The sequence below is a fragment of the Periplaneta americana genome, chromosome 6 (genome assembly GCF_040183065.1).
Source record: "Periplaneta americana isolate PAMFEO1 chromosome 6, P.americana_PAMFEO1_priV1, whole genome shotgun sequence".
Classification (NCBI taxonomy): domain Eukaryota; kingdom Metazoa; phylum Arthropoda; class Insecta; order Blattodea; family Blattidae; genus Periplaneta; species Periplaneta americana.
This window is the reverse complement of record NC_091122.1, coordinates 149,854,520-149,874,114: the sequence shown is the minus strand read 5'-3', so window position 1 is coordinate 149,874,114 and position 19,595 is coordinate 149,854,520. Positions and strand designations below refer to the sequence as shown.

At 36.1% G+C, this 19,595-nt stretch overlaps 1 protein-coding gene across 6 annotated transcripts in view; it reads right to left on the bottom strand.

Moving 5' to 3' along the window:
• The window catches only part of LOC138701923 (uncharacterized), a 441,575-nt gene that overhangs the window by 177,899 nt on the left and 244,081 nt on the right, over positions 1 to 19,595 (bottom strand). The window contains exon 1 of one of the 6 annotated variants that reach the window (XM_069829288.1): positions 16,107 to 16,253. The exons of the other annotated variants lie outside the window; for them this stretch is intronic. The gene's annotated coding sequence lies outside the window, so the exon portion shown is untranslated. Of the gene's footprint in view, positions 1 to 16,106; positions 16,254 to 19,595 lie in introns of those variants that run through there. 6 annotated transcript variants of the gene reach the window in all.

Here is a 19,595-nt window from a genome sequence, read left to right as displayed (position 1 = left end):
ACGTGCCCAACACAACGATCTCCAACACCATTGATGGAATATCCCGTGCATCACCGACAGTATAATTATGTAGATGCTGGGAGAAGGTAATTGTCATTCATTGACAGTCGCTACCAGCATCGTCTGCTTTAAGAGTCGTCAAGTTGCGTTAGATGTTATTAAGAGTAAGTATCCTGTCACTGGACCCCAATTTATCGGCAAGCGTATCAAGTCGCCCAGAAAGACCTCGAGTAGGCTACCCTTTGGAGGTTTTAACTTAGGCCTATTTCTTTGTCCATTTCAACGTCCGCATATAGCAGGGATGAGACGATATTAGCTCCCAATCATGGTAGAAGAGCTCGACCTTGATCACGAGCGCATAGCGCATCCATTACGTGGCGTCGTAACGTAGACAACAGGGATGTACAGTACATGCACATGCAGCGAATAAAGGCAGCAATTATTACAATAACTTGCGTTACTAAATTTCTGGCTATGTAATAGAGCTAATTATTAAGTTATTTAATATACATGTACATATATAAACAAATCGCAAAGGTAAGGGGGTTTTTTTTAGGAACAGAAAGAGAAATAGGAAAAATTAATATTGTATGTAAACCATTTTATTGTTAAAAGCAATTATTTATTATGTAAATACTTCACTTCATTGGTTAGGAGAAACTAATAGGGTCTACCTGCTCGACGTGTGTGATCTCTAAGTACTTTTGAGTATTTGTTGAAAAAATAACAATGACAATATTGATTGAAATAGAGTATATTGATTGTGTGATTGTGAAAATGTAGTCCTTACTCTCCAGTCGTGATTGTGTAATGAGTTTTCTTATAGTGATTTGTGAGATGCACGTAACACGAAAAAACAAATTGATTAAATTAAGATATTGAGAGCCATCGTAATTTTTGGGGTCAATCATTTAAGGGGATATGTATCTATGACTTTTAAAACTTCCACAATTTCGGCCAAAATTTGTGAAATTTAAACTATATAAACAGATCTATAATAACATCATCTGTACAAAATTTGGTGCAATTAGGTCTAATAGTTTTGAAATTATATTTTTAAGTATATTTTATATTGACGTTACTAATATTTGCTCAAAATCCTGAAAATAGTTATTGGAATAAAAGTGAATTAGCATTTTGAGCTTAGTAATAGTATAAGTTAAAGTGCAATCAAAGATCAAATATTATTTCTAAATTAAAGAAACACGTAGTCTAATAAAAGTAAATATCCAGAAACAAGCAACAAATAAAACATTAACAATACATTTAAAATAAAGAAATAAAAGGAATCTAGGTACAATCTACTGACCCAAATGTAAATTAATTTACGTTCGATGTCAATTCCGAAATGAATTTATTTCTCTCTTCTCCTGAATAATGCCTATATTTTTTTTTTCATGTTGCGTCTCATAATGCCGTTTTATGTTGCTTTTTTTGCAAATGATATTTTTTTTACACAACAAACACTGGACTTCATCACCATGTTCGAAGCATAAATATTGTAACTTCCTTGAAAGCTTTAAGCGCTTCTGTTCCGTCATGATGGGCTGTGTTCTAAGATCTGTACATCCTTTAGCAATGTTTACAGGTAAAAGAGCTCCGCGCGCGCGCAGCGGGCATAAATAGCTCTCGCTCGCAGTTATTAGTCACCATCGTAAGATTGGCATATAGGTTACAAGGCGGAAGGGATATGATTGTTTTCATTTTAAGAGGAGATTCTTCAGGGCAGCGATGTCTAAAACTTGAGTCGCGATACATAGTGAATCTGTTTACAACGCAGTTCTGACGTCACTCAACTCCCTACCACCACTATGGGCTTGCCTTGCAGTGTCTCTGTGCCTGTTCTATGGTCAGGATCACGTAAGAACAATTCCTAAAAGGCTAATTTGGCCGTCTCCTCAGTGACGCAACTAATACCAGATAGGTTACCACCAAAGAGGATAAAATCACAATGTCATGTACTATAATAATAATAATAATAATAATAATAATAATAATAATAATAATAATAATAATAATAATAATAATAAATATGAATGAGGCGTAACCTCTTGACCCGAGATTGTCCAATTAGTGCAGCACATGTTTGATATAATACAGGGACATCATTTTATTTTTACTTCAATTTTTATTGTACCGGTACCTGAGTTTTTGAATGTACTTCATTCCACCCCTTCTACTAATGAAGTTGCAACTGTCCTACGCACAGAACCAAGGCCGCATATAGTAAACAGTACTGAGTTAGTATAGTTATGTTATATTTTTATTTAACGACGCTCGCAACTGCAGAGGTTATATCAGCGTCGCCGGATGTGCCGGAATTTTGTCCCGCAGGAGTTCTTTTACATGCCAGTAAATCTACTGACATGAGCCTGTCGCATTTAAGCACACTTAAATGCCATCGACCTGGCCCGGGATCGAACCCGCAACCGTGGGCATAGAAGGCCAGCGCTATACCAACTTGCCAACCAGGTCGACAGTTAGTATAGTACGTTCCAGAAATATGTTCGCGTTTTCCAGTAACGAAAGAGCTTTCAATATTGAATCATATTTTCGCACAGGTACTGTCGTCCGTTAGCCTACGTCGCATCCCGATTTCTCCCACCCGCTTCTGCTTGCCCTCTGTAAAGGCTAGTGGCTGGACTGTCTTATTGTTAGCTCTTTTCTGAAAACATTAATTTCTGTTAGGAATTGGACATCTATGTAATATACAACTGTTTAAAATAATTTAAATAAAAGAGTCTCGTTAAATAACTCACGTGATTTCCCCCCTTTCTACGATACTGCGACATAACCACTTGGACGGACAGTAGTTTGCATGTATGAGTAATTTTATCTGTGCGGATCGGGCAGAAATGAAAATTGAATTTACAGTACGTAAGATACTCTTTTATGGAGTAGGTAAAGAATTATTTCAACACGAGTTACTAGTACGAAGGACGAAACTGGTACTTGGAATTAGATGAAATAGTCTGTAGTGCGATAATATGCACAAAAGAATTGAAGCCTGTATCGAAATGAACGGCCGCCATTTTCAAAAATGTGTTTAAATATCCATATTATGATTATTTTTCAATTTAACTTCATTCTCTATATCGTACGCTAATGTGCTGTAGACAGTATAATAGGCCTATACACTGTATAATGAATACGTTCGAATGGATAACTCAGTTCGTGAGTAAAAACACTTATTGTTAATACTGTACTATATTTGGATTAAACAAAAACCTAATTATCAAACTCAAAATTTCGATATTTCCTAGTTTACGTAAATGGATGAACTACTTTTCCTCCCTTCTATACCTAGTAAAGTGATTTGTTTGTATTTTACGCCAGTATCATCGAACTCCAGTCTTGGAAAAGTGTTTCCGATTCTCAACCGTTAATCCAAAAGTATAGCCAGGTTAATATTAAAAATGTTAGTAAAAATAAAATGATATCTAGACTTCGAAACTTTGGACCCAATAGAGTAGTGCAGTGGGAAATGCGCATAATGGCGTACTGAGTATAGTGGTAAAGCGTACAGTGGGTGGGGGTACTGTAGAATGAATGCCAACAAATACGCAAAGGAAAAAGCTCTGGATTTGACGAATAATTTGGTTTTTAAACAAATCCATTTTCAAACTGTGTCTGAAATTATTACACGGTTAGAAAAGTCAGAGCAAGAGATGCCGGAAGCCCTCAAATTAGTTGAGGAAATGACACAGAGAATTAATGAGACACCAAGTACACCGGTTACTGAAATCAATTTTATGTAAAAATAACGGATATGGAACATTGTGTAATGTAAACAGCAAATTAATGGACATAGAGTCACCCGAGAATGAAGGACCGTCTCTTAGAGACTGCAATGATGTTAGGTTTTTTCGTTTTGCTCCTATCACGTCATACGACGTAGAGCGCAGCTTTCCACAGTACAAACTATGTTTGGCAGATAACCGAAAAATATTTATGTTTGAGACACTGAAAATGTATCTTGTAGTACATTGCAATTCGGTACTGTAACTGCACTTCCTAAAGACGACCAATAGGATAAATGAAGAAATTAAAATTTGCCACATGTTTATTTCCACCATTAACACTGTGTATAATTAAACACAAATGCTTATAAAAGACAGGAGAATAAATGCTTTTCACATTCTTTTGACATTGTCATTGTATAATGTATATTTACTTTCAGAATGTACATATATATGTGTGTTCCCCCATATCACCGTACTCTATTCTAAATAGCAACGTTGTGACCCTAACACATCTCTACCTTTCACTACCTGCAGGTTCACACCTGTGGAGTAACGGTCAGCGCGTCTGCCCGCGATACCAGGTGGCCCGAGTTCGATTCCCGGTCGGGGCAAGTTATCTGGTTGAGGTTTTTTCCGGGGTTTTCCCTCAGCCCAATATGAGCAAATGCTGGGTAACTTTCGGTGCTGGACCCCGGATTCATTTCACCGGCATTATCATCTTCATCTCATTCAGACGCTAAATAACCAAAGATGTTGATAAAGCGTCGTAAAATAACCTACAAAAAAAACTACCTGCAGCGAGTCAACAATCTATAGCAAACGTCTCCAAAAGCCTACTCGCAAGTAAGCCCCTGAACGGAACAGAAGCCATGAGCGCGCTCCGCCTCACCCATCCCCACCTGTACTGTACTGAGTGTTTATGCGCAAACGAAGAGCAGTGGCGGACTGCCATTATCACTGTGTTGGTCGGCGTGTTCCACCGTTTCACAATGTACAATGGACGTAGTACATTTAAGGATGAATAGGAAGAGAAATATTTTGTGTTAGTGGGGAGAATGTGAAATGCTTAATTTGTTCGAAAATTCTTAAGAGTGTGTTAAAATTCAACATGCAACGACAATACTCAACTCTTCACAAAGAATATCATACAGTTACAGGCATGTTGGACATGTGAAAATAATTTATTTTGGGACTTTCTGTATAACTGTTGGTTATACTTAATAATCAGTATATTACAATACGTTTGCACTCAGTTCCGCATGACATACTTATAGTTTCTTGTTTAATTTTAGGTGAAATGCTTAGGGCTACAAATATTTTTATAAATATAAAACAAGAGAATACAAACACAAATCATACACGTGTCCTCAGTCTTAAACAATATAAGCTTCTTGCTAGCTATGTTCTAGCTTAGAATATTGGAAAATCAATGGAATCTTTTACAGAAGCATCATTTGTAAAATCGTGCATACAGAACGCTACTAAAATACTGTGTCCAGAACAAAGTCAAAGTTTAAGAAAATTAAATTGTTTCCAATTACAGTTCAGAGAAGGAATTTCAAGATTGTAAATGTAATTGAATCTGAAGTCGAAACCACAATTCACCAGTTTGTAGCTTACTCACTTGCATTGGACGAAAGCACAGATAGAAATGACGAAGCTCACCTAGCCATTTTCATTCGAGAAGGTAATGAACATTTTACTGTGTCTGAATGTCTTCTAGATGTAATTAAACAATACAACTGGAGAAGATCTTTTCCAGGCACTGAAAGGCACCATAGAATAGAAGAGGTTGAATTTGCAATGACTTGTGTCAATAGCAGCAGAAGGGGCTCCAGCTTCATATATGTCAAAATAATATACAAACGTATGATATTTCTTATTCTTTTGATGTTATTATTTGTAAACCTAAGCAGACCGTTGCCGCGATCCTCCACTGACCGCTCCCATCTGTTGAGGTACGAGTCTCTTCCCCTTCTCTAGTCCTACAGCACACTGTGTTCGGCGGGCAGCATCGAGAGCACGAATAACGATACGCTTTTTGGAGACCTCTGATCTACGTGGTACAGTCATTAAGTTCTGACACTGACGCCTGAAGGGTAGACACCCACAAGAATCTGGATGTCTCAGAAGATGCCGCGTGATACGGCGTACACTTAAACAGATCGACATCCTCCCTCAATATAGTCGCCGTTGGCCGCTATGCACGTCTGCCAACGTTGGTGTAGCTGCTGGAAGCACTGCTGAAAGATGTTGGCAGGAAGATGCCGTACGGCTTCTCTTGTGGCAGTCATGACCTTTTCGGCCGCATAAAAATTACGCCCACGTAGGATTGATTTCATAAGGGGAAAGAGAAAAAAAATCGCATGGTGCGAGATCAGGTGAGTACGGAGGGTGTGGCAAAACAGCGACCTGTTGCCTTGCAAGTTCCTCTTGGACAAGGATGGAGCGATGTGCAGGGGCGTTGTCGTGTAGCAACAGCCAATTCTTCCTATGCCAAAGCTCAGGACGCTTACGACGAATTGAATTGCTTAAACGGCCAAGAATCTCTTTGTAGAGGATCTTGTCTACAGTTGCACCTTGTGGGATGAATTCTATGTGAACAATTCCATTTGAATAAAAAAAACTGTTAAAGCATCACCTTGCCTTTTGACCTGTCTTGTTGCGGATTTTTCTGTCGTGGAAATAATGGCGTTTTCCAGGTGGCGGATTGTCGCTTCAGTTGCGGATCGTAAAGGAAACACCATGTTTCGTCTCCAGTTATGATCGGTTATAGCAGTTTCGCCTAATTTCTGACAGAACGTGACGTTTGCCCGTTGCTCAAACTGCAACATACTCGAGTTCCGACGCGCGCATTCAAATCACCGTCACAACAAAGACCGTAGTTCTGCTTACAGTGCATGCACTCAACTGTCTCTTATTGGGTCGAGAGTCTAACTGACAAGGTATCATACCATGGCGCCACCTATGCGCTATAATGCACCACAACGCCACTATGCGCTCAGTATTAGAACTTAATGACTGTACCACGTATAGTACATGCACAGTAAACTTATTGTATCGGGTCCCAAGTCTCGAAGCCTGATGATCAAAGCTCGGAACTTGGGGACTTGTGTGTCGTGTCCATGGTAAGGTTACAGGTACAACGTACACAAAGCTCGCGCTGTAAGCGCTCAAGGACAGTCGTATGTACTAAGAAAGTGGTCACATCTACGGACGAGGAAACTGTGTCATGTTGAAGCCAATGACAATCAGAGAATTATAAATAAATGGCCTGTTAGAGGAATTAGAAAATACGTGTTATTCGAATGGGTATTAAAGAAGTTTGAAAATACATTTTTTAAATTTTAGGTACAGAATTTCGTGGAGGAATTCGGAGGAGATACATTATTTTCTTCGAATGGAGAGCTTATATCTTGTAAGTTGTGCCACACACAAACTAAAGGCTAGAAACGACATTCATTGAAAGACATTGCAGTCCTTTAAATTGGTGGAAAATTTGTTCATAGCCATGGATCAAGTCCTAGAGGGATCTGCCCTAGTAGTGACACACTAATTGAAAACTATTTTCGAGAAAAATTTAGGATATACTTATCTTTCTCAGATATGAGATCAGCTAGCAACTGCTGAAAATCGAACAAAAAACAGTGACAGTTAAAACATTTATTTTAAGTTTGCTCCCATCATTTCATGTGACGTGGAAATAAGTTTTCCTCGTTTCAAATCATGTTTAACTAACAGGCGAAGAAGTTATGGGTTCGAAAATCTTCGAATGTTCGTAGTCATATACTGTAATAAAATATACAGTGCAGAACAGTAAATTTGATATATTGCTGATGTTTATTTTTATTATACATGCTATAAAATTACGTGTTTCGACCTACCATAATACTATCAATATGTTGTTCCAGCCAGTGACCACTTTTCTAGCAGACCTGACTACCTCCGTGCGGGAAGCGGGAGTTTGTTGACATTGAAGTCCGGTCGTTTAGCCACGTGCAATGACACAAGTCCCCAAGTTCCGAGCTTTGCTGATGATATCCCTGTATAAATGTCCGAGTAAAATACTCTTTTATACAATGACATAAATACGAACAAACATGACAAATATATGAGATGCAAAATCGCACTTGAAACACACATTTATGTTAGTCTGCAATTCAAAGCACAGGTCTACATTTCTCTTGCATTCCCACACCCCCTAAAGCCCTGCGATGCTGAGGGAAAGGATATGCCTACTATGCATGAAGGTATATGAACGGCTTTCAGATCGAATGTTGCGTTGTGATCCAATTTCCACGTTCGCAGTACACTGACTTATTTGCAGGGAACGCAGGCGCTCGCAACCAGCTATTCCCACGGAGGAAGGGGATTGCATTACCAGACCTCGCTATTCATGCGGCTCGTGTTACTTCTCGGACCGTCCTCCTCGCGGTAAAACCACCTCATCTCTGTCCCAAACCTAAACCACAAAATCGATTCTACCTTATTCCTTACGAAGAGAATTCCGACTTTCCGAATGGTAAAGGGATTTGCTCGCCAGATATCCAATTAGTGGATTTAAACCAAATACAGTAAACCTGGGTTATTCGTAACCCATTTACACGTAATTTTGGTTTTTTACGTAATTGCCCCGGCAATTACATTTAAGGCTATGAAACTGTGAAATTTCTAACGTCTACATTTTTACACCAATTAATCTGAAACTTTTACAACATATTTCTAACAATGTGGCCATGCAATACACAAATTTGTACTCCGATATTCCAATTACAATTAATTTTTGTTGTGTTTTAATACTGAATTATAATTGTCCCAATTTTCAAAGTTTATATAATTTTTATTTAAATTTACGTTATAGTTTACATTCCTGATAGATATATGTAAAATATGGCACTTGCTTTTCATACTTTTCCAGAAAAAAAATATTTCCTCTTTTAGTTGTTAATTTTTAAATTTTTTAAAACTTACCATATCCTCAATACATGGTGATCTGAATACTTTCAATAGCAGAAGAAAACACATGTATCAGTTTACTTCACATGCTTTCGTGGGCTTCTGTGAAAAATGTCACTGAGATTAGAGGAAAAGTACATTCATTAGAGCATTTTGATTGTTACAAAATCTTGAAAATTGGAAAATCGAGAAAACGAGTATCAAAGTACAGCATGTATATTAGGGTGGCCCTTAGCTATAGGTAATTTTTCGAAAGTTAAAATTGTGCTGCTCCCACCCCCTTATCTTATTCCAATCAACAAAAAAATGATCTCTGCAAATTTACAGCTCAATCGGACAACTTCTTGCCGACCCTCAAATGCTTTGAAGTTGGAACATAGTATACACAATGATTAATTCCATACAAAAGCGGTATACTTTTCCTATCTCGACCATTTATTTTTTTCTTCTTAGAGAAATTTATGTAGACATTCTGGCAACCCCAGCAATTGTTTAAAAATATTCTGAACGAAATTTCCCAGAACTTAATTCGAAAAATTCCTGAAATAAAATGAAAAATTTAAGAAATATTAGGTTTTCGTAGTAACGCACACAACTTCTATAAGAGAAACACATTTTTATTTACAACTGTAATTTCTACAGAATCAAAACATTATGTAAACGAACGAACATTGAACATTACTTTTTCCTAAAGCAAGATTTAGTAGCAGTTGGATATTTTTTACAGTCTCTGGTAACAATCTGTAAAACAAATTGTTTCTCAGTTTCATCTTTTGTGAGAATATTATTGTAATCATGAATACGTTTGATTTCTCTTTCTGCAACGTTCTTCACAACAACTATCTTCTAAAGTTTTTCAATTCCACTTTTGTAAACAGGATCATCCTCCCAAGTTGAAGGGTCTTTGTCGAGGAGATCGGTGCTGATAGAAAATCTCGTGAAGAAAATTTTAGTACTAGGAGTTACAAAAGACGAAAACTCAATATTTGTAAAGGAAGAAAAATCATTTTGGTGCAGAATGTAGCTCTTCAGTTTATTTTCTTCTTCTTTCTCTTCTTCACCTTCGTCTGCTTCCAGTATAACTTGAGCCATATTTGCTTTAACCGCTGTTGGAACATGGTCATCAAATAAGGATAGAGCCACAGTTTCGGGAATTAAGTACTACAGGTGGTTGGAAAATTTATTTGCAGCAGCCTTACTGATTTCTGGATCAATATCCTGATAATTTATCAGTTCACGCATGAATAAGACATCATGATAAGGTACTTTAAATGCTTCTGACAGAAACCAGGCTCGAACATAGCCTAACTCGAGCAAGAAAAATACATATTCTTCTTAAAGAGTTCTTCTCCTTATGAGGTAACTGAAATTGATCTTGAAACAAGTATATCTTGAATGCAAAAATTGCTTTTGCCATTCACCTAGCATGATTTCCAGCTCCTAGTATATGAAACGATATCCCATTCTTTGGAATGCTGTCAAGAAAAATCATCGTTAAAAATTCGTATTCTCTTCATTTTTCATCTGTCCCAAAGCATCTGAATGAGCTATGTCAAAGAGATCGTCCATAATTTCCACAAAAATATATATATTTTTTTCTTTTTCCTTGCCTGCAGTTCTACTCAAATATTTTTATAAACCCTTTAATTCATCATAGAGTTTGAATAACTTATGAACATAGTGGTCACTTTTTCTAGTAGGGATTCGTGCTTTTTGCCAAAAAATGAAACCTTCTTGCATCACCAATGCTACACTTTCCTTTGCTGTAAGATTTACAACTTGTACATTGTAGAAGAAAATGCTTAAAACTTGCCGGTTTGAAGGGAGTTTGGCTCCAATGATTTGATTGAAGATGTAGCCAACACGAGAGACATAAAAGTATTGTCTTAATTTGTGTGACGAACTACCTGAAGAGGTTGATGCCATTTTACAACTCTAGGAAAAAAAAAGTCTTGAAAGTCACTTTACATGAGCAGTCAGCAGATCAGGACAGACAGTTGTGAATCAATAAGTGAAAAATTATTCATCAAAACAAGATCATGTTTAGTTACAAAATAAGTGAATAAAGCTAATACAATAATAATAATAATAATAATAATAATAATAATAATAATAATAATAATAATAATAATAATAATAATAATAACAATATAGGTTTATCTAATAGTATTAGAAGAAAATATTTTCCGGGCTAAAATTTCAAAACTTCATAGTCGATGAGGGTCGCCTTGCAGATGTCCGATTGAGCTGAAAATTTGCATAGATCGTTTTTTTGTTGATTGGAACAAGATAGAGGGGTGGGAGCCAAACTTTTAGAAAGTTGAAAAATAAGGGCCACCCTAATGTATATGATATATACTATCGATATCCTTCCTATACAGGTCTACCACACACATTTTTCTTCTACTTAAAAGTACGAGATATGAACTGAACGAAAAGTAAAATTCATTAGAATGAAGAACAAAGTCTGTCATAATAACAGCTGAGTGTCAGTTTAAAGGGCTGCAACTCCCTTTAAATTCGTCCCAAGTGGCTTTAAATTCTCATAGGCTCAAAATAAGCACAGCTTTAGAAAACTGAAACATTATTTTAATTTTCAGAGTTAAAAGCAGCATTTCCATTTTTTAATGGTTTTTCGTTATTTTCACCGATCCATAGCCTTAATTACTATGTAGTATAAATTAATTGTGAATTGTTCGTATTTTTTATTCATTATTTAACGACACTGTATCAACTACTGGGTTATTTAGCGTCAATGGAACTAGTGAATTAGCTATACCAACTGCGCTACCTAGGCCGATTCTAGTGTGTGTGTGGATGTTCAATACCAAACAACTAGAGTGTGGATGTTTAATATTACGCAACTAAATCTTCTGAAGTGTGAATGTTTAATATTACACAACTAAATCTTCTGATGTGTGAATGTTTAATATTACACAACTAAATCTTCTAAAGTGTGAATGTTTAATATTACACATCTAAATCTTCTGAAGTGTGGATGTTTAATATTACGCAACTAAATCTTCTGAAGTGTGAATGTTTAATATTACACATCTAAATCTTCTGAAGTATGAATGTTTAATATTACACATCTAAATCTTCTGAAGTGTGGATGTTTAATATTACACAACTAGATCTTCTGAAGTGTGAATGTTTAATATTACACAACTAAACCTTCTAGAGTGTGGATGTTTCGTTATAAAGTATTTTTTTAACGTTCTAACTTACAGTTGTTTACAACGTTGTTGGGGTGATCCATTTATTTATTAATTATATTAAAACTTTTATGTAAAATTATAGGATACATAAAAAAAGAAAAAAGTATTTCCTTCACACTTACTATCACGTAATAACAGTGATGCAAATTTTCTGTAAAGGACGAAAATGAGAATTTTATTAATATCAAGTGCATATTTAAAGTAAAAATACTGCGCATATTTCTACGCATGATTCAATGTTTATTTCTGCATACTTCTTCATCTCGATTTACAACTATTCAGCACAAATTGACGCATCTCTCTTTTAAAACCCACTAGTCTACTGAATTCCTGAGGTGGAGGCATTACAAATTAATTTGAAGTGGAATTCCGACTCATGAAATGGCATGACATTGGAAACAGAACAATGCAACAGAAAATATTTTGAATGCATGTTAAAAATGTACGTGGTTTAAAGTACGAATCCACGGTTTACAAATTATAGAACTACGAATATATAGCATAATATTTTTAAAAACTTAGATACTAGTCAGATGTACACTAAGAATAGAAGCGCAATAATTATTCAGCAGATGATGAGGATGACTCTTCATTATCTTGGGTCGAAATGCTGTCTAGACTGAATTCACTACAAGAGGTCAAGGAACAAGCTATAACAGCCCATCTATCTTTCTCATTTAAATGACGTGATATTTCAAGATAAAATTTTATTGTGCATACTGACAGTAAGATCAGAATATATGTTGTTGTTTTCTAATGCCAGGCGTTTGACAATAAAGTCATTTGACCTCTTGCATTCCAATATTTTTCAAAGATATTATCATGGTCAGCCATTGAAGCACAGATTTTGAGGTGTTCCGAATCCATTTCTTGGTTTGAGTTGCACAATGGGCAGTTAGGGGACTGATATATTCCAATTCTATGCAGGTGTTTGGCCAAACAATCATGGCCTGTTGCCAATCTAAATGTAGCTACAGACGATTTTCGTGGTAACTCGGGAACTAACTGTGGATTTTGATGCAGAGAGTTCCATTTTTTCCCTTGGGATTGAGTTATCAAATTTTGTTTGTTGAAGTCTAAGTATGTAGATTTAATAAATCTCTTCACAGAGTAATACGTAGATTTAGTAACAGGTCTTTAAGTAGCAGTGCTGCCCTTCTTTGCTAAAGCATCCGCATTCTCGTTTCTCAGGATTCCACAATGGGATGGTATCCATTGGAATACAGAATATATATATATATATATATATATATATATATATATATATATATATAAATCATTTGTAACACTCATATCGACTTATGCTTCAGGATCTCCGACAGACGTAAATCAAATCTCTCCCACCATGTGAGATTAACATTTTTATGGGATCCGACTGTTAACAATAGCGAATTTCAACGTTTTACAACTTTAATTGTAAGTAATCAAAACATATACTTAACATTACCAGGCTCAGGACACAGAATTCAAAGCAGCAGACCAGCTACAATTGGAATTACACAAGGATATGTTTTAGGGCTACATAATTTGAGATTTTACAATAAATTTGGTGAAATTTAAAATTTAAATTCAATTTATGTGCATATTAATTATATCTTTAAAAATATTTAACCAAGAGATTTAAAGCTCTAGCAAAATATACAGGGTGTAAGGGGTATAAGTGTCATTATTTTAACTGATGATTATTCATATCATAAGGAAGAAAAATGTCCTTAGAATTTTTTTCTAATTACAATATTTAACTAATTATTAAAGTTTACAATATTAGATGTTTTGCAACGTTGCTGGATAGGAAGGAGTGGGTTTATAAGTACACAGTACAGCTCAAGCGGGTACAGATATGCCGGTACAGATGCTCTGTTCTAATGCAGGAGCGGATCATGGCAATACTGTTGTTTACATAAAACGAGCAGCAAATACAAACTTTCTTTCTCATTAATAAAACATTATGGAACTTTTTACATTTTATGTAACAATATTGCTCCATTTTTCATTGTATGTTTAAAAAATAAACAATAACGGTTTTCTGCACAAAATCACACGAACTTTTTTCTAATGCAAAATTTTAATCTCTCTCGCTTCCGTAAAGCAGTATCATTTCTAAACAAATTTCTGGTTGTGTGATTTTCGAAACGGGGTGTCTCCTAGTCGTCGAAAACTGCTACAAAAGTTCGCAGATTAGGTAACCTTCTTTAAGGAAAACGTTGACGGCACATCCTTCTTGTCTGACTTGAATTACGACGACTTTCTCCATAAATTACTAACATATGATACTCCTAAACTGTAAATGACATTGTAAGTTGTTTATCGAATACCCTATACTGAACTGTATCCGCTCGGCAGTAGACCTATGGACAGGGAGCTTGAACTCAGCTGACTCGTACTTACGTCTGTTCCTGCTGAACACGTTGCCACGTCTCTCACGCCAGAATATTAACAAATTTAAGCATGCAATTTTATTTAATTTCACGAAAACGTAATAGAACACACAAATATTTATTTAAACTAATATTAACTATTTGCTAGATATACCTACTGATGTAATTGTTTTCGTAATTTTACTAACAATATAAGCAGTATAACGCAAATAAAATAAGAAAAGAAAACTGGGAAAACTATCAAGTTTCGACCCTATGTTGTATGGATATTTTTTGATCCTACAGACCGTCCCGAGGCCTGTGAAAAGGACGGCACTTATATCCCTTACACCCTGTATGTCTACGAATATTGTAGCCATGTAGAAGAAGACGAGAGGTAAGAACTAAGTCGTATGAGAAATATTAGAACTAGCTGAATCACAGCTAAGTATGCTAGACGTAACACTCCAATAGGCATAAAAGAAGTATCGTAAATTTATAAAAAAAATTATCAGTCTATTGCATTAATATGTTTGATGCATCTTAAGTGTTGATCTATGTTTATCCCCATATATATTACATACAGATTAATTTAAGACAGGACAAATGCAGTGTGGAAAATTTGTACAATAATTACAATGGATTTTAAATGTAATGTATCATATGTTTTAAAGTTCATAGGTGAAAGCTGTGCCATATCATAAAAGAAGAAAAAAAAAGACAATTACTTATTTACTTACAAATGAATTTTAAGGAGCCAGCAGGATTATTGCCACTCTCACATAAGCCCGCCATCGGGCCCTATCCTGTGCAAGATTAATCCAGTCTCTCATCATCATACAATAGAGAAATAAACTATCTAAAGGAAGAAACCTAGCAGAAAGCAATTGGGAAAGAAAATATTTTCTCCAACTGATTGAACCTCTTTTTCCACACAAATCAAGAGCTAAATATATTATGATCTTTAAATTTTTGCACGATCGTGTTTTTGTTGTATTGTTTTTAGGCTCTGAAAGTTAGCATTCCCCCACAGAAACTTGTTGCTAGGGAAACCATTCTTCATAACCTAAAACCACAGTCTACTATATAAAGTCACGAATTTTGAGTTTTGAGGGCGCTGGAAACAATAGACTGTGACGGTACTATTTTGCATTCCCTGTAATGAGGCGATATTAGCGATCCTAGTGGTGAGCAACTATCTAATGTTTGCATATTTACTACGTATTGAGCTTCGCGACTGTATTTACTAGACTGTGCTAAAACTATAGTGAAATAGACCCATTACGGTGTACTTATTGTTACTTTTCTCTAAATTTTCAATCCAAAATATATTGCAATTGCAATTTTAGAAATATGATCGCGCAGAAAATGTTGTACAATACACGTTTGTGAAGTGCATTACAAAATTTCGAAAACTGACAAACTCGCTGTGCTCGTTTTTTCAAACTTTTTCTCGATTTTGTTAAAAGCACTTTCCAACCTTTTATTGTAATTTACTAGTACATTAGGTAGGAAATCATTTGATTAAATAAAATTTTCCGGTCAAATATAAGTTATTTGACGAATTCAGAGAACACAGATTTTGAAAAGCTAATTTTTAAAGTGTGGAAAAGCTGCAATTGCATACAAAAATTAATTGCAGCGAATACAATAATTCCCAAATGAGCATATTTTACAGCTACGGTAAGATCTGAAAACTGTAGCTAGATGTAGCGGATTTTTTGCGAATTCGTAACGACTTTCAGGATTCTTTGGTTGGACACACTGCAACCTAGGATAAAAACAAGAAATGGGCAATAGCCACAAACTATAAAGAAATAATTTCTACTTACATAGCACAGGGAATCGAGTTTGCAGCTGGAAACGCCACAGCGGAGGACTAAACCATGAAACCCCCGATGTACGACAAAGGCCCTTCAGTGAAACTCCCGGTCTCTAAACAAGCAGCGGTACAGGTACCCGCATATAACAGAAAGTGTCGACCTTTCAGAACTTATCTCTGTACTTGAAGTACTCAAGAGCGGTCTCAATTTGTATTAACACGAAGTAAGTGTATGGTTGATAATACAGTACTGTGCGTGGAAAGAGTTAACATGGCTTTACCTGAGATTCCGATCGGAGATACACTCCAACTGATTACACAGCTGTGACAAGAGTTAACACCGGGCACGGGCAGATTGCTGTAGTTAGTGTAATGGTACTGAACACTTCGCATGTCTGCTCTATCAGCAGACCCATTATTTGGATGTTTCCCTTTATGAATCAGATGAGATAAGAATTCGGTTACGTGATTCTACAGAACAAAGACCGTTAACAGAACAATTGCCATCTACATTTTCCATAGAGATATGCAAAGCGTATAACAGTTGTCAGTACACAACCTAAAAAATATACATGGTGGAAGTGAAATAGCCTTGCAGATTTTCAAAGAGAATAGCTCATGTTTTATGTAAGAAAAAACTATAATATCATATTGGAGGAAAGTTAATAGTTTTTTTTTTTTTTTCAGAATTTCTTATTCAAATGTTTAACAATCTCTTATTCCGGAACTATTGCGAGAAGGATCGTGATTTTTGTTCATAACGATAGGAAATTGAATAAAGTACAGGGACATCATTTTATTTTTACTAACATTTTTAATATTAACTTGCCTAGACCTCTGGATCAACGCCGTTTGCTACCCCCTTCCATGACTGGAGTTCGATGATACTGGCGTAATATACGAACAAATCACTTTACCAGGTATAGGAGGGAAGAAAAGTAGTTCGTCCATTTACGTAAACTACGAAATATTGCGCTTTTGAGTTTAATAATTTTCATTAGGTTTTTGTTTAATCAAAATACAGTATAGTATTAACAACGAGTGCTTTTACTCACGAACTGAGCTGTCCATGTGGACGTATTCATTATGCATTGTATATTATATACTGTCTACAGCACATTAGCGTACAATATATAGAATGAAGTTAAATTGAAAAATAATCATAATATGGATATTTAAACACTTTTTTTAAATGGTGGCCGTTCATTTCGATACAGGCTTCAGTTCTAATGTGCTCCGGGTTGCAGGATTCCACTGGTCTTGGTAGAGTAATAACATAGACAACGACATGAAAATACTACACATCCAGCCAAAAAACCAGAAACTTGATACTCTAGAACAATATGAAAATTATAAACGTACTAAAACACACCCATGTCACTTCCTGAACACTCAACTGAATTTCAAAACACACACCCTTTTCGACACAATCATGAACACATCTCACCACAACAGGAAACGGAAGATAGCACGGGATCTTCACTCGGCTTTGGACAACGAAGCACAAGACTTCGAAACTAGTCAAGCAAGGTAAATCGTAAATATTTACACGGTAAAGAGGTTGGAAATTTAATCAGTGCAATTATTTTAATGTTATTTTAATGTTTTCTATTGCCCTCTTCAATCTGCACATTTATATCACTCCCATCCTGTATAATCTGTAGCAAATAAAGAATGTTAAACTTAATATAACTGTAGATAAAACCAAAGTAATGGTTTTTATTGGTGTAAGTCCTAGAAGATCCAAAATAGGGATACATAATGAAATAATTGAACGAGTAAATAGTTTTAACTACCTTGGATGCAATAGTAATTCTTACGTAAATAAAGAAAATAAACTTACGCTTCATGGAATACTAATATACGTGTGGAACACTGAAGTAAATTTAAACAAAAAGACAAGAAAGCAGACTAAGATAAATGTTTATAAAACGACAGCCATCGCAGTTTTTATTTATGGTTCCAAAACGTTAGACTCTAACACAGAATGGCAGGAAAAGAAGAGCATCGAGAGAAATACGATGCTTGAGATCTGTAGCAGGAGTAACACTCCGAGACGAAAGAAGACGTGAAGATGTAAGAAAAGAGCTTGGTGTGAAGAATTGAAATACAGAAATAAAAGATCGCAGAAGAAACTGGGAACAATACATTAATCACTTGACAGAAAATCGAATTCTAAACATGATGTTAAAATATGCTCTCAGAGGAAGAAGAAATATTGAAAAACCAAAAACATGATGGAAGGAACAGTTCTAGGCAGTGGGGTGGGAACGGGTCAAGTGGTGGTGGTGGTGGTGGTGGTGGTGGTGGTGGTGGTGGTGGTGATGATGATGATGATGATTATTATTATTATTTTTTTTTTCATTTTTTTGCACAGTTAACAACTAACAGAATGTCTAACTTGGTTTCTGTGAGGTTTCTGCGCTTGTCAATCAATTTGCTTTTGTAGGCAAAGAATGAGCCCTCTACATCGCAAGAAGTTATGGATGCAAACTTGAATGAACCGTTTTCTGTTACTTTCTTTCTTTCTTTCTTTCTTTCTTTCTCTCAGTTTAACCTTTCCCTTCTAGGTGCATTTACACGACACACTCCACCCGGGCCTTACATGGCCGCGACCTGTCGGGAGAGGAATTACTCTATGGATCACATACATACTTTTTGACCACACAAGGACATGGAGGGCCTCCCCGGATGAGGGATCAGCTCAATGCCAGGGCCACCTCCGATACAACACAAACATTTAAGACATTACACAGCATTCACTCACACATATGAAAGGATTGAGGGAAGGATCGCCGTCCATGGCCGGACTTTCAAGAGGTACAATCCCGGCATTTGTCTGGAAATAACTGAGGAAACCATGAAAAACCTCAGGATTGCCGGCCCCTGGGATCGAACCCCGGACATCCCGAATGCGAGGCCAGCCCTCTACCACGCCGCTAGCACGCTCGGTGTTTTCTGTTACTTAAGTTTTTTTTTTCTTTTCCTTTTTCAATTCTGATTCTTGAAGGTAAAATGAGAGTCATAAAAATCGAGAAACTAGGATGTCCACTCAAAACCATTAAAACATGCATTTAAACTGAATATAATGTATATTATATGCATTATTACTCTAAAAAGTGCTTAAATATGCATTATTCATGTTTTTATCTCCAAAAAGGCCAAAACATGCAAATATACACGGAAAAAGTAAACATATTTGTAACCGGAAAGTAATGAAATAAATGGATAAGTACTAAGTTTGAGCTATGTCCTATGTTCCTATAAAAACATGCATTTGCATGGAATTCTCGTCTGTGGTGGTGATGGTGGTGGTGGTGGTGGTGGTGGTGGTGGTGGTGGTGGTGGTGGTGGTGGTGGTGGTGTGATGGAAGATTCCGTGATAAGGAATATCCTGTCACAAATTTATTGAAATTCTTTCCTGCGAATACAATAGGCCTATTTGAAAATACCTTCAGCTGAACATGAATATTTCATTCACACGCATGGACTATTTTCA